Source organism: Mytilus edulis, chromosome 3, assembly GCF_963676685.1.
Source record: "Mytilus edulis chromosome 3, xbMytEdul2.2, whole genome shotgun sequence".
Classification (NCBI taxonomy): Eukaryota; Metazoa; Mollusca; class Bivalvia; order Mytilida; family Mytilidae; genus Mytilus; species Mytilus edulis.
The window spans coordinates 65,107,623-65,125,305 of record NC_092346.1 but is presented as its reverse complement, the minus strand read 5'-3'; the positions used below and the strand labels follow the sequence as shown (position 1 = coordinate 65,125,305).

The following is a 17,683-nucleotide window of genomic DNA, read 5'->3' as shown; positions in this document are numbered from 1 at the left end:
TAATTTTATGATTTTGGCCTACTTAAAACTTGAAAAACAGTACGTCTTTCTATTAAAAATACTTAATCAAGACTATCACGTACCAAAATACATATGATAGATTTGAAGACATCATATACACGTAATTAGAATTTGTTTCAAAATATTACATTTTGCAAAGTTGTAGTAAATATTAGGGCGACAGCGGTTTACCAAGGTGTAAATAGATTAGGAAGAGATATCGCAAGGTTACAAAAAGAAACTGAGGGAATCTTATGAACTTTAAAAGGTAAGAAAACTGGTGTGAAGACAATATACTATGCATGCATCGCACGCCATGCGAATTCAAGTCCCAGCAAACAACTCACAATTGAATTAGGAAACAAATGAATAAATTACAGATCCGGCGACTATACTGATCTCTAAAGATCTACGACCGCAAAACATGTCGCTGAGAAACCAATTTGTGATGGTAACTGCAAAAACTGTCGATTTAAGTCGTTCTTCCTCATAACATTGTAGGAGCAATTTTTGTATAAGGAGTACAACCCAGTTAATGGGACTGTATGATGTGAGCATGTATGAGTTTAACGAGATTTTTTACCGTTATAAGATGGAGAAGAGGGTAAAATTAAGAACAAGTTGAATACATTTCAAATATATCATAACATAATCATATTAAGATTTGTGTTAAAATCATCTGAACGATGATACGTCAATCTTTATTACTCGTTGGGAATGTACAATTCGAGGATTCATAGTATGGAAACAATTAGTTTATCATGACTAAAATAAGCTCAAGATTATTTTTTTTTATGAAAATTTATATATGCGAAAGCAAATTTACAGATCTAACATTGTTGGGTTGATGTTTAGACGAGTTGTATATACATTATGTACACAGCCATGTATCACCATCATTGATGGCGATCCGATTGATACATCTGTTGTAGGGTTGTCACTGACTCAGACGTACTTATAAATATAATTATTTTCTGTGACTGTATCTTACATTAATTTGTAGGATCCTTTACTATAGATAATTTAGCTGATCTGTAACAATAACATCTTCATGCCTTATATATCATGTACTGCAGTACGCCGCTAGATTAAAACTGACGTGGAAAGGTAACACACGGCCAGCGAAAGCTCTTTTTTTGAGAGCCCAGGTGGTCGTGTGGTCTAGCGGGACGGCTGCAGTTCAGGCGATTTGGTGTCACGATATCACAGTAGCATGGGTTCGAATCCCGGCGAGGGAAGAACCAAAAATTTGCGAAAGCAAATTTACAGATCTAACATTGTTGGGTTGATGTTTAGACGAGTTGTATATACATTATGTACACAGCCATGTATCACCATCATTGATGGCGATCCGATGGATACATCTGTTGTAGGGTTGTCACTGACTCAGACGTACTTATAAATATAATTATTTTCTGTGACTGTATCTTACATTAATTTGTAGGATCCTTTACTATAGATAATTTAGCTGATCTGTAACAATAACATCTTCATGCCTTATATATCATGTACTGCAGTACGCCGCTAGATTAAAACTGACGTGGAAAGGTAACACACGGGCCAGCGAAAGCTCTTTTTTTGAGAGCCCAGGTGGTCGTGTGGTCTAGCGGGACGGCTGCAGTGCAGGCGATTTGGTGTCACGATATCACAGTAGCATGGGTTCGAATCCCGGCGAGGGAAGAACCAAAAATTTGCGAAAGCAAATTTACAGATCTAACATTGTTGGGTTGATGTTTAGACGAGTTGTATATACATTATGTACACAGCCATGTATCACCATCATTGATGGCGATCCGATGGATACATCTGTTGTAGGGTTGTCACTGACTCAGACGTACTTATAAATATAATTATTTTCTGTGACTGTATCTTACATTAATTTGTAGGATCCTTTACTATAGATAATTTAGCTGATCTGTAACAATAACATCTTCATGCCTTATATATCATGTACTGCAGTACGCCGCTAGATTAAAACTGACGTGGAAAGGTAACACACGGCCAGCGAAAGCTCTTTTTTTGAGAGCCCAGGTGGTCGTGTGGTCTAGCGGGACGGCTGCAGTGCAGGCGATTTGGTGTCACGATATCACAGTAGCATGGGTTCGAATCCCGGCGAGGGAAGAACCAAAAATTTGCGAAAGCAAATTTACAGATCTAACATTGTTGGGTTGATGTTTAGACGAGTTATATATATATATTATAAAGAAGATGCGGTATGATTGCCAATGAGACAACTCTCCAGAAGAGACCAAATGACACAGAAATTAATAACTAGAGCTTAACATGGATTGTAATATGTAAACATTATTCATTTAATTTGCTTGAAACGATTTCGAAGGGTTTTAGTCCAAGTATGAGTTTTACAGAATTAATTGTTCTAGTTATCATAATATAGGATATTTAAAGACACACAATTCCGAACGCTGATTAGAAAACAGAACAACACTAACTGTAAGAAATTGGTACACATTTTCTCATTAAATTTGATTTCTTGGTGCCCATTCGATTTTTTTAAAGAGATCGTATTGCATTAAAACACATTTGATTTTATCAATTGTTATCAAAGGTACCAGGATTATAATTTAGTACGCCAGACGCGCGTTTCCTCTACATAAAACTCTCAGTGACGCTCATATCAAAATATTCATCAAACGAAACAAGTACGAAGTTAAAGAGCATTGAGGATCCAAAATTCCAAAAAGTTGTGCCAAATACGGCTTAGGTAATATATTCCTGGGATAAGAAAATCCTAAGTTTTTCAAGCAATTTCTTCTTTGAAAATGTTTTACGATTCATTCATAATAATGTAGTTTGTATGGAGATAAACTCATCATAGATACCAGGACTAAATTTAGTATATACGCCAGACACGCGTCGTTTCACAAATGATATCGGATATGTTCCTTACGTCGTAACTACAATCCCCTTCCCTTTTAGAATGTGACCTACCGAATTAGACTATTTAACGGATTTTTTATCACATAAGCATTTAGATTTATGAGTTTGACTGTCCCTTTGGTATCTTTTGTCCCTCTTCTACAAAAGACTCATCAGTGACGCTCGAATCCAAAAAAGTTAAAAAGCCCAAATAAAGTACGAAGTTGAAGAACATTGAGGACCAAAATTCCTAAAAGTTTTGCCAAATACAGCTAAGGTAATCTATGCCTGAGGTAGAAAAGCCTTAGTATTTCAAAAAATTCTAAAATTTGTAAACAGTAAATTTATAATATAACCATATCAATGACAATTCATGTCAGCATAAAAAGTGCTGACTACTGGGATTGTGATACCCTCGGGGAAATAAATCTTCACCAGAAGTGGCATCGACCCAGTGATTGTAAATAAACTCATCATAGATACCAGGACTAAATTTAGTATATACGCCAGACCCATTAATACAACTCTCAATTTGACTGACTAACAAAGTACATTTCTTACTAGTCATACTCACTTCATACTCATAGAGTGAAAGCGTTTCAAAACTGCCATTTGTTAAAACACAGTAGTTTTTTTTTTCTTTCAGAAAACAGTTAAGGCAGTGAAAACTAGGTGTTGCTTATTTAGCATGTTGTAACAAAGGTTAGATATGTTCTGAAATCTTTAGAATAAAAGCATAATTGTTCCTTTGTCAAAGGATCTTAACAGCATTTACAAATTTATATAATATGCATTCCAGTCATCAAATTGATATTTGGTTAGTCATGAGTTTTGAATGACCAGTAATATGATTTGTATGTTAAACATACTATATCATATTTTCCTATAAGTTGCTAAACGTCATGTCCTCATAATAATGCAAACTAGCATTGAATATCCTCCATTGTTCAGTAAAATGCTATCAGTAGTATATGCAAGTCAAATTTCATTCATAAAATTTACCAAAAGATTCACAATGAGTAGAAGATTTTGTGACGTCATGAAAAACATTTAACCGGAATTTCTATGAAATAATAATTTTTAGAAGAAAAAAGTGTCAGTTTTCATATGCCAAAGGATGTAGAAACAAACTATTGTGTACCTGTGGAATAGCTGTTTAAAAGAAGTCAACACAGTCAGTTTTGTAGGTATTTTTTATAGGTATTATTCATGCATTATTTATTGTAAACTTAAAACTCAGCAAAATTATTGCATTAAAAAGAAATTCTCGATGCTTTACATCGTGCATCCTTCTATGCAGCCAGAGTTGCCACAACTGCAATTTTAACATTTTATGTTTTATTTAACAAATTTTATCTCGATCTTAAGAAGAGAGTGAGATTTCGTTGGACATTGTAATGTGTTGGCCGAACATGAATTGTCGTCCATCGCTTTATTTTTTTTGTGAAATCATTCTCTGAAAAAAGTAAAATCACAAAAATACCTAATGAATCATTATGCCAAAACATGAACATATTAAAAATATATAAAAGATCGAGGAAAAAAGTTTATAAATTCTTCTTCTTCTTCTTCTTCTTCTTCTTCTTCTTCTTCTTCTTCTTCTTCTTCTTCTTCTTCTTCTTCTTCTTCTTCTTCTTCTTCTTCTTCTTCTTCTTCTTCTTCTTCTTCTTCTTCTTCTTCTTCTTCGAGAAGGTGCTAAACAATCTAGTTAACAATGTACCCTTTACAGGATTCTTGCATCAACATATTAAGTTTTCCAAAAGTTACAGGTTCTGTAGGGCTTAATTGATGAACTGGCCTTTATCCTTTTGTTGGTACTACATATCCTGCCTTTCATCTCGGGTTCAACCATTTAGTAGAACATATTTATACGTATTGTTAAATTTTCACGTTCTGATGTCTTTAATATTTACAATTTGACCTAATACAAACAATAATCAGATAAAAGAGGGACGAAAGATACCAAAGGGACAGTCAAACTCAGAAATCTAAAATAAACTGACAACGCCATGGCTAAAAATGAAAAAGGCAAACAGACAAACAATAGTACACATGACACAACATAGAAAACTATAGAATAAACAACACGAACCCTACCTTCTTCGTGTTCTGGTGTTTGTTTTGTATAAAGCATTCAACTTGGTAAATGATAACTATATCACTTAAAATGTAGTTATCTTTTTACATATATGTCTCTTTATCATGTGACAATTTTTCTGTTTTGTTTAAATCAATTATCCTACTTTAAAGTCATATAAATCTTCAAATTGAAAAAATGGATTCATTTGGGTTTTTTAACTAAAAAGATAGTTTTCATTTGAAAATGTATGCACATATACTTTTTTTTTTTAGGAAATTCTTTAATTTATCCAGAATTTCGAAGTTTTTTTTTCTGAATTGTTGCTTCAAGCCAACAATTCGCCGACATGTTTTCCGTATGCAATTACCTCATCGTAACCTTTCTTGTAAAATACAGGTGATCGCAATTACGCAAGTGCAAAGGGGAAAACCAATTTGGCAGAGAGGTCAACAAACGTAAGCATCTCTCCGTCATCGGAATAATCTATATCGAATTGTACATGTTTTACACGTGGTGGCCTGAATATCAACACTTTGTTGACTGCTTACATAGGTGACAATAATTAAACTTCGGCTTCAAAACATGACCATCAATTAACTGCCATATGTTTTACAACACTGACCGAGAGAAATATTTATAGGCGATTAAACGAAATGGATGCGTAAAAAATATAAAATCGTGCACAGAAGAAATTTATGATATATGCATGCATTTGGTCAAGAATTGGATTGACCTTATTTTTCATTTTCTATGACTTGAAATTCCCCTGTTAATAATATATTCTTTAAAGATACGTTTGTAAAAGCATTTCTATGCACAATGTTGAGCTAACTTGGACAAGATTCTATTTAATCTTTTACACAAAGATTAAATGAAATCATTGATTATCTTAAAATATCCTTATAACACAGCTTCATTGTAGAGGTTTTCACAACATGACATGTTTGTCATATCGTTTTTAAAACTATGAAACCCAGTCATACCACAGGTCTGCTAAATAATATAGTAAGTTGCCTTAAAGAAGCAACAGTGATAAATTACAAAACATGTGTATATCAATTTCTCAGACATTATTTCTTCAAAATATTAAATAGATTTTTTCAGTAATAAAAAATAAAGAACCGTTTAAAAATACTATATAAGTTCAGTTGACATTTTAATGAGAATTGAATGTCATATAAATGGAATTTTAATTCATACAACAGAAATACATCAGATTAACATAAATCTGATTTAATATGAAAATAAGAAGATGTGGAAAAGACGTCAATAAGAAGTCAACTGTCTATCAGAGATCACTTGGGCACGCTTTCGCCAATCACGTTGAATGTCTCTCTGGTATCTGATGCCCCTCTTTTACAATATTTCCTTGTATAATTTAGTTAATAATGCATGTCAGTGGCTTTATATGCCTCCTATATCATGTTAGTTGTGTACAAAAACAAAACTAATTTAAATACATAATAGAAGAGGAAAATACAATAACGGGTTGATATGTAAATCATAAGTATCAAAACAATTCAGTAGACAACAAAACCATAAGAAGTATATACTTTCGTTAAAATGTTGGATTGGTATTAGATAATTTGATAGGTCAAGCCTATAATGTATCGCATGCCGAATATAATAAATAAATTAAAGCAAGATCACCAGATTTTTACATTCTACTGATGATTTCCTCTTTATCTTGAAGGACTGTAATCTTATGAATCTTTTGAGTACTGATACTTTGTGAAACTTCATTAAGATTTCACACGTAAAGTTGATAGATAAGCTAAATCACGTATGATGCAAGGGTTGTGCTAAAAGCCTTTCTTCTGAATACTGTAGGAAACTATGTTTTTTCTATTCAACTATTAAGAAAGAGTACCTTATGTACGACCCAATAGCTAGTTTCTGACGCTATGCATTACAATGTATACATTTTTCAGTTAAAATATTATCCTTTACATAAGCGTCACTGATGACTTTTGTGTAAACACGCGCCCGTTGTACACAATTTTTATTCTGTTATCTATGATGATAAAATTGAGAATGAAAATGGGAATATGTTAAAAAGACAACAAATCGTCCAAAGCGCAAAAAAATAGCCGAAGGCTACCAATGGGTCTTCAACACAGCTAGAAATTCCGAACCAGAAGGCGGGCCTCAGCTGGTCTCTAAAAACAATGCGTACTGGTTCAGTCAAAATATACGTCATACTAAACTGCAAAACATATACAAATGAACTAAAATGAAAAAGACATACAGATTAACAAAGGCTAGAAGCTCCGGACTTGGAAGGCGTAAACAATTCGGCGTATTAAGCTTCCCGTTAAAAATAAAATTATCAAGATATAAGGAAAGGGCTGTGTTCCTTGTTAGTATTAGAGTTAATTTACATGCCTATGCATGTACACTGTCGATATATAACTCTAACAAATGCGCAGTGTATACTGCGGTCAGACAAAAAATAAGTACTTTAAGCAATACAAGTTAAGTTGACCTTATGAATGAGAATAATATTAGAGTTAATTTACATGCCTATGCATGTACACTGTCGATACATAACTCTCACAAATACGCAATGTATACTGCGGTCAGACAAAAAGTAAATACATTAAGCAATACAATTTAAGTTGACCTTATGATTAGAAAAGAACGACATATAAATGCATCTATCTAAATTCATGACATGAAGATACAAATTAAAATAATCTTTAAAGTTCATCGCATCATTAATCCTCAAATTTCTTTGAAGTAACAATTACTCAAAAATTTCTAGTCGAACTGCTATTTATTTGATGCTCATTAAACTCACGTAATTTTTATTGCAACTGTAATCTAAATTTCTGTGTTTGAAATTCACACACAAAAGCATTAAAATCAGTCAGTTGAGCAAAACAAATGATAACTGGAATATTGAATCAATTCCATGTTGCAATTGAATTGAAGTCTATCATGTTGACTAAATAAGAAACAGATGATGCAAACTGTCAAACAATATATAAAGGAAAAAGCAGAATACTTCTGCTCAAGTTTGAGTGTAATACCATCAAATCATATTTTTGTTTATAATAGTCTTTTTTCTCCATGCATTTACAGGTATCAACATATATTTATCTTGTGGAACAATAATCAAGCAAGAGAAATAAATAAGCACAATACGCATTATATGAAATAACAGTATGAGACCTATGAACTAAGTATTGTAGTAACATGTTTACACTAATATAATAATAAAAGTAATAGTAGTGCAAGAAATATATGTACATGCATATGGTATTGCAGTTTACATATACTTTAAAATACTCATATACACAGATATGTATACCAACAAATCATAATACGTCACATCTTATTGCATACTAAAAAGAGTCGACAAAAATAGTCCCTAGAATTTAACAGTTGCGGGAAATAAATCCTATATTTTATTGCAATAAAAATTTCTGAGTCATTAGCATATATCTCGGGTGTTTCAAAACACCATTTTTTTTTATTTTGGTGTTTCTATATAATATTTTGGAAACTTGACGTTACATGATTAATAAACTTGTAACAGAGTAAAATGTTACCTTTAATTGTTTAACTTCCAATGATAGTTATTTTCATATATGCAATAAAATGTTATGTGAAATTTTGTATAAAGTACTGGAAAGGATCAAACTTTACAAATGCCAAGTATTTCTTTATTTTAAACAAAGATAAATTCTAAACAATTGTTTGATAAGTGAATAAACAAAGACTTATAGGAGAAAACCAATGGTGGTATAAAACCTTTGTCCAATGAAAGGAAAGGAAAAATAAATTAGTAAACCTACTAACATTGCGACAATAGGTTACTTCATATTCAAAACTTTCTATTGTATGTTTTGTTTGTTTTTTTAGAACCAACCTAAAATATCTAATAGTTGTGAACAATGTCCCTTAGCGCTAAAACAATGACGCCCATGTTCTTGCCTGTTTGGATGATTGCTTATAAAACACAGCAACAATATCATACATTAATTTTATATTCTGTTTAAGTTGCATTTTTCAAAGTATTTCTACGAGCCTATATACTAGTATGCTGAAATTATAGATGCCTAATTTGTACTTTGGATCTCACATTATCTTGGATCTAGATCCCACGAGTATACATAATAATGTGCATGCTAATTAATTGGCCGTAAAGATATAACAATTATGGTCAGGTTGAAGAAGAATGATTGATTGCTTGTAAGTGTTTATTGCCACTTTCAGCACAGTAGCATTTTTGATGGCGACCATTTTTTAAGGACGAAACCGGGGTTACAACCTACCTTTGGCAGAAAACCTCTGCAAATATTATCGACTGCAATTGGAGTCGAACGAATCTGCCTCTTACGGTTTTGAACACATAACCTAAGCGTTTCATATTCTATAGAAAAATTAAATGAACTACTTTACCCACTGGCCACCGAACTTAATCATAACCTATGGATGTCAAGTGAAAAAAAGAGTGAAGGAATTAACACGACGAGCTATTTTGATCTGAAACAAAAAGGATATCAGATTTATTTTTCGTTACAAATCGGTCTTGTAAATTATCATGGTGTAATAGTCCATTTGCCAATTACCGATTTGATTCTGTTATAACACACTTTTTAAACAAATTGCTTCTCTTTGTCAATCGTAGACTGGTTCCATACCGGACAAAATTGGCTTTTGGCAATGCAATGCATGATGAATTGAAAGTGATGTATCAGCGGTTTAACTTATTTTTCATGAAAAATAATTTCTGATGTCAAAAGTATTTAGCTTTACAACAAATTAATGTAATTAAAAGATTTGAAAAACCTTAAAGATTACTCACATTACAATAAGGCAAATTTGCTCTCTCTGCTAGCTCTCCATTGTAAATAAAAATTAATGTCCCTCATAAGGGAGACCACTAAAAAAGGGATCTCTAATTAGAAGGTCAATTACGGGAATTGGCAAATAGCCTATTGAAAATTATATGTTTTGATGGTTAATTAACGTAAACCGACAGAAATTATTTAATTTAAATTAGGTTTGACTCGACAAAACATAGCTGTTTTTCTAATTAACAAAAAAAAAAATCTGAAATTTTGACTCCAGTACGCAAATCATTACAAATCATTAAAACAAATAATCATGGAAAAATTACAAATAAAAGTACACTATTATTCTGTTATCGAACTGTATTAAACGACAAATATAATGAACAAAAAACAACCTTTCATTTAAAAATAACACAGAAAAATGAAATTGAAAAGTTAGATCTACTATCTATTTCAATTGCTTTAGTTCTGTTAATGTGTTCTTTCCAATGTAGAACATTTGGTATGATATAATAAAACACCTTTAACTTTCACTTCTGATATATTATTATAACACCAGTACTGAAAAAGACATGCTAGTATATTATTGTAATATGTTTCAAACATAATCATACTTTGATTGGATTTGTTTTATAAATAAGTGCTTCACTCATTAAATTCATTAAAACTGAGAATGTTTACAGGTAATTTCCAATTTAGTTCATGTTTTATTTGATGTTTTATGTGATCGTGTCTAGCTTCCATTATTGCAAGATTCGTTTAGAACAAACTTCTATTAAACGTAAACCAAACATATAACTATTAATCTGTAACCATGGTTATCTATATTGACAATTTTCTAAAAATTCTATCATCATCTATCCGTCTACTAATTAACAATTGTTGAAGTATTTATGGACTACCCGACAATCAGATAGAGACAGGTATGTCATTATGTGCAATTCTTCCATTTTGTTAAGCCATTTTCATCATTTTTCAATTATTCACCATAAATGTATTATAATTATAATTTTAGGAAAAATGAAACATACAGTAGAGAGTAAAGTATGTTACAAAATTAAACAACGATTTTTGTACTAATAATATAAACATGAAATGAATGCACAAAAAAGGGGAAATTCATATTTTCACATGAATAGGTTTGAAAATATTTCAATTTAAATACTGTTTTTTTGTGAGGTTTCAACACATTTTGACTGATATTCAAACTGTTATGAGTAACATATTATATGTTTTGATGAAATATTTTGTTGTGCATTATTCAAAATGCATGATATGCATTTTATTTAGGAAAAGAACTAGAGAAACTCTAACAGAAATTAAAGATTAAACCAAACCTTTAAAATATTATTTGCCACACAGGGATTATTAGTTTAAACATATTTTATTGTCCAAATCAACAAATATAGAACAAGACACTAGTTTTGAAAATAAGAACGTCTTTTTCATAACCTACAAATATTAAACAACTGAACTAAATAAAATTCATATGAGTAACATCATAAACAATACTAATTTGTAGACATGAATAAAGGCAACAGTAGTATACCGATGTTCAAAAATGAGAATAACAAATATAACATCAAAACTAAATAAATGAATTCGGGATAGAAAAGTACCGTGACACGTCTTATAATAATGTGAATTCACACTCAAATATAAGAGGAAACAAACTACACAAAAGAAACACAACGTTAAAATGAAACACACACAGAAACGAACCATAATATAACATTGACCATATTCTTGACCTGGTACAGGACATTTTTCAAGAAAAAAATGGTGGGTTGAACCTGGTTTTGTGGCATGCCAAACCTCCCGCTTTAATGGCCATGTTAATTATAAAATTAATAGAACAACACAACATTACAGGACTACAATACAAATAAATAGAAGAACATATTTGACAAAGAAACACACGATTAATAGCTAACAAAAGGCACCAGGCTTAAAATTTCACACGCCAGAAGTGCGCTTCATCCACACAAGACAAAACAGTGACGCCCAGATACAAAAGCTTGAAAGCCACAACAAGTACAAAGCTCAACAGCATCGAGGACCAAAAGTTCAAAAAAGTTGTGCAAAAAATGGCCAGGATTTTCTGTTTGTGACCAGTACATCCTTATTATTAGAATAATTTATACTTTTGCAAACAGTAAATATTGTAAAATGACTATATAAAAGATGTTCATTATAAAACTGAAGTATTAACTAATTACAGAAAACAACCGGATACCTTACATAAACCGACAAAATCCAACACAAAAAATAGACACACCCGAATTAGTATAATGAAATGAACAAGAATTTAAACGACACGGACCATCATTTTCGAAAAGTCGAGGTGACGGTAACTGTTTTTGATAAATAAAACCAAATAGGATATTTTAATCTGGGAATACAAAGTCTACAACGTTTTTATTTTGAAGCATTTCTATTATTGTTTGTCATCTAATATTATTCTATATGTAAATCAAAAGGATGATCCACGTTCACAACATTTAATTATCTATATTGCTAAATGTGTCATATGTAGAAAGGGGATTTTAAAAATATTTCTGTTTAAATTTCAATTGAAACATGTATAAAGATAGATCATTTCCAATGTTTATATCGAGAGAATTCTACATTTTAATACTTGATGGAATAGAGGATTCTTGATAAAGGGAAAATCTGTCAGATATATTACAGAGTAATAGTAGTTTAGATGTTTCTTTCATGAAATGCGAACGTTTTGAATACTTGTTTTTCCATTGATTGCCCTGTAGGATGTATTCAATTTGAAGAAGAAGAAAAACTGAGATTAAATTCATTATTGCGATTACTTATAGTAAAGAGTACTAATCTTTTTATAAATATATGTGTTAAACGGGTTTTTTTTCTATTGTGGGTTTCTGTATATTTGTTTTCTTGAGTTTTGTTGAACAATTTGTTACATGCATAATCAGCAGTTTTCTACAGGGTTTCAGTGAAAAAATACTCGAAACACTTAGGATTTTCTTCCCTATGGCATGCGTAGCCGTATCCAAATTTGGCATAACCTTCGATCTTCGATATTTTTCTATCTATGAGTTGACTGTCCCTCAGGTATCTTTCATCCCTCTTCGAATTCAGCATTCAATGATTTACCAGTTCAATGTTGACTCGGCCTTCCTACTATTTGAAAGGAATGTCACCGATGAGTCTTCTGAACACGAAACGCGAATGGTGAAACAAGTTATAGGGACATTCCGTTTTGAATTTTCCTCAGAGCTCAGTATTTTTGCGATGCTACTTTTTTTTATAAGCCTAACGGTATCTTTGGTGAGATTATTTTTAAACCAACCGAACAAATGATAAATAAGGCGGAATTTTCATTTACATGGAAAGAAGCTACAAAGTATCAACTTAAATTGTAATAAGGCAACACAGAAATTGTAAAATTATTTGCCTTTTCCTTTTTCCCTTAGAAAATACCCGGAAATTTGTGTTTAATTATAGTCAATTGTGTAAAGATGTTAATATCAGTGAAAATACACCTACTTCATGTAATTGCAGTAATTCCAAATATATTTATGGACCCATTTCCAATGTTATAACAGGAGATCTTAACATCGTTCAAGACCGAGAGTTAAAATCATTCCTCAGTAAAGGACCTAAATATCGTCCCCCGTCAATTATTAATTGGAATGAGTGTCGTAATATCATCCACGACTCACTCCATACTTACTGTATGAAATGGATAAAACGGGAAAAAGCTGACAAAAAATCTTTGGACTCTTTTTTTTAATTCAGTAATGAAGATAGTTGATATACGTATTCAACATTTTAAAGAACATTTTACTATAAACAATAACCACAATAAACCTATTTCTCGTATCAAACATAAACTACAAGAACTAGCCAAGGAATTTGTTTTTGTCCCGGCAGATAAAGCTGCTAATAATATTATTATTGTTTGACGTAAATTTTACATTGAGGTTCTGAAAAAGGAAATCACCAATTCACCTACATTCCAACTGACTCCATTTTCAGAAAACGAAATCTGTAACAAACATAAACTTTTAGCCACCGCTTTACAAGCAGAGCCAAATACAATGAAAGTCCCAACTATGTATTGGCTTCCGAAGCTACACAAAACCCCTTACAAATATAGATTTATTTCGTCTTCAAGCCATTTTTAACTACTAAATTGTCTATTCTTCTTACCAGCACACTTGGTACAATTAAAAACCTGATAATAAATTGTTCAAATAAGGCCTTCAAAAATAGTGGAATAAATTACTTTTGGAGTGTCAAGAACTCGTTGGAAGTACTTGATAAATTGCATGCTTATATTGGTGATTTTGAATCTGTTCAAAGTTTTGATTTTTCTACCCTGTATACCACATTGCCTCACATTCTCATTAAGAAAAAATTCACACACCTAATTAAATGGGCATTCAAAAGATCAGAATGTGAATATATATGTTCAAACTCTTTTAGGTCATTTTTTAGTAGCAATAAACAAAACAACTATGTTAATTGGACATGCTTTGATACTATATATGCCCTTGAATTTTTACTAGATAACATTTTTGTTCGCTTTGGGGATTTCGTATATCGTCAGATTATCGGAATTCCAATGGGGACTAACTGTTCACCACTTATTGCGGACCTGTTTTTGTATTGTTATGAGTTACAATTTATGACAAAAATAAGCAAAGACCCATCGAAACAACATCTGATAAACAAATTTAATAATACTTTGGATGATATTTTGGCTCTCAATAATGACGACTTCAGTATGTATATTAATGAAATTTATCCTGTTGAACTTACTTTAAATAAAGCTAATACTAACAATGACCACTGCCCTTTTCTCGATCTTGATATCTATATCACTAATGGAAAGCTGAATACTAAAATTTATGATAAAAGGGATGATTTTTCATTTCCGATCGTTAATTATCCGTTTTTAGATGGTGACGTTCCCTTGTCACCATCTTACGGTGTTTATATATCTCAACTTGTACGATTCGCTCGTGTATGTAACAATGTTTTAGATTTTAACGAGAGAAATTTATGTATTACTGAAAAATTATTACACCAGGGTTTTCGATATCACAAACTAGTCAAAACATTTACTAAATTTTATCATCGGTATAAAGACATCATTCGTAAATATAGCTCAACATGCAGACTTCAAATACGTTCAGGTATTTCACATCCAATTTTTTTATGGAAATATTCTTTATAAAGCACAAAGGTGTCAGTATTCACCTTAGAAACTTACAAAACCTTTGAATAGACTTAAGAAGGGATATAATTACGATACTGTTGTCAAGTCATTAAAGATTGCATATTTTGGCGTTAATATTGAGTCACTGATACGGTCTTTGCATCGGAACTAAACACATTTATTCTAAAAACAGTTGTTGGCATGACATGGGTTATGTTCTTCTCATATATGTTATGATGGTATGATACTAAACCCCTAACGGGAAGGATTGTGCCTGATGTTCATATGATGAAATCATAATCTTTCAGTCAGTTTAATTGAAGTCTGGAGCTGGCATGTCAGTTAACTGCTAGTAGTCTGTTGTTATTTATGTATTATTGTCATTTTGTTTATTTTCTTTGGTTACATCTTCTGACATCAGACTCGGACTTCTCTTGAACTGAATTTTAATGTGCGTATTGTTATGCGTTTACTTTTCTACATTGGTTAGAGGTATAGGGGGAGGGTTGAGATCTCACAAACATGTTTAACCCCGCCGCATTTTTGCGCCTGTCCCAAGTCAGGAGCCTCTGGCCTTTGTTAGTCTTGTATTATTTTAATTTTAGTTTTTTGTGTACATTTTGGAAATTAGTATGGCGTTCATTATCACTGGACTAGTATATATTTGTTTAGGGGCCAGCTGAAGGACGCCTCCGGGTGCGGGAATTTATCGCTACATTGAAGACCTGTTGTTGACCCTCTGCTGTTGTTTTTTATTTGGTCGGGTTGTTGTCTCTTTGACGCATTCCCCATTTCCATTCTCAATTTTATTTATTAGACGTATTGTTTTCTATTGTGCTTTTTAACTATTATTTTGGGAGTTGTTCATTTTGCTGACAACAGAGGGAGAGTTTTTGTTAAACTAACTTAAACATACAACAAATAAGGATTTAAAACATTAGTAGTAAAGAATCCTTTTAAGGACCAATATATCCACTTCTCAACTTACTGTGTTTTTGTTATTATACATATATGCTGTTGTTTGTCTTTTTCTTTCTTTTGGTAGTGGCATTGTCAACATTTTATTTTGGACTAATGAGTCTGAATGTCCCTGTGGTATCGTTTGCCTTTCTCTTATATAATAGTTTATCTTACTCTTCGTCAATTTATCCCTTCTTTCACGTATTGTATAAACAAAATTAATCAACGTGTAGTTCGTTTGATCTCAGTTCTTCATTGGTTAAAATCCGATTATGACGTCGAATTTCCTTGCTTTCCTCTGAATTTCCTATTGTGACGGCATGAAAAGAGGCGACCATGCCTGATGACGTCACAAAGAAAGAACACATCTTTTTGCAGATCATTCGAAAAGAAGGAATACGTTTGCTTGCATATAGTTTGAAAATTATTAGAGAAACAAATTCTACCACCAAATCTCGTGTAATACGATATTTTTCCACTCTCGACAGTTAAATTTTAAATTTGAAAATTTAACTGTCTCGAGTGGATAAATATCGTATCACACTCGATGCAGTAGTATAATCTATATTTATCGTTAAGATATAACTTGCAATTAACAATCCGAAGAGAACAGGAATTACGACTCGAACGTTTAAAGTTTACTTAAAACAATAATGTAGGAGTAAAAAAACACTTTTTCATTACACCTTCATCTAACTTTAGCCTTTACCGTTGTTTTCCCAGTTTGAATGGTTTACACTAGTCATTTTTTGAGCCCTTTGTAGCTTGCTGTTCGATGTGAGCCAAGGCACTGTGTTGAAGACTGTACTTCGGTACTGGCATGAAAATACGGATTGTTTTGTGTTATTAAAATTTGCTGTTACAAAATGTTAGAAATTATTATAAATTAAGGAATGTATCTCCCTCATGCAAAGCTCTGATTCCTTTCATGAATTTGGCAATACTTTTTGGACCTTTTGGATTATAGCTCTTCATCTTTTATATACGCTTTGGATTTCAAATATTTTGGCCATGAGCATCAATGAAGAGACATGTATTGTCGAAATGCGCATCTGGTGCAGGAAAATTGGTACCGTTAATGTTATTATTGAACTAAAACGGTTTACTTTTATAAAGTATGATATCAATCCAATGAATAATAAAACTAGGAATAAATTTTGTATAATACAAGTCATATTTCAAGCAGCTGTGAAAATCCGCGTACTGTTGCTTCACGTAAAATCAATGAAAATCATTTAGTTAAGACTGTTTTTAAATTATCTTATAAAAGAGATATTTCGCTAATTTGAAATGTTAACATTTATTTTTTTAAATAAAAATAGTCGTTTCGTACGGAATACTTTTAGGGCCATGCTTGTTAACTTTATTCCCTCATGCGGCTCTTTGGTTGGTATTGAACCTAGAGCTGGCGTAACCTATTCTTCTATGTGCCCTTTTCATAAAAAAATTACAGTGACAACTTTTTGATGCATGTGTTTGACATTTTATTTGTAACCGTTAGATGAATTTAGTTCATAGACTAGGGCCTAGTTTTTGAAAGTACCCTTTGACACGGCCTATAATATTTCCAAACACAGACTTTATGGATCGCGAAGAGCTATCCTTTGATACTTTTTGAACTGTGTATTAAAGTGTTCTAAGGTTAACCTAACCAGCCTAGTTTAATTTATATTTTATGTCCTATATGAAAGCATTCTTTCATTTTCTAGATTAAAAGAAAACATATGATTAACATTTTATGATACGACTATAATTATTATTTTA

The 17,683-nt window shown here is 31.9% G+C and overlaps 1 protein-coding gene across 2 annotated transcripts in view; it reads left to right on the top strand.

The window, feature by feature from the left end:
* Nucleotides 1-3,805: 3,805 nt before the first annotated feature.
* The window catches only part of LOC139517124 (protein SON-like), a 64,400-nt gene continuing 50,522 nt past the window's right edge, over nt 3,806-17,683 (top strand). The window contains exon 1 of one of the 2 annotated variants that reach the window (XM_071307835.1): nt 3,806-4,060. The gene's annotated coding sequence lies outside the window, so the exon portion shown is untranslated. Of the gene's footprint in view, nt 4,061-10,563; nt 10,683-17,683 lie in introns of those variants that run through there. The other variant, XM_071307832.1, reaches the window with a different exon arrangement.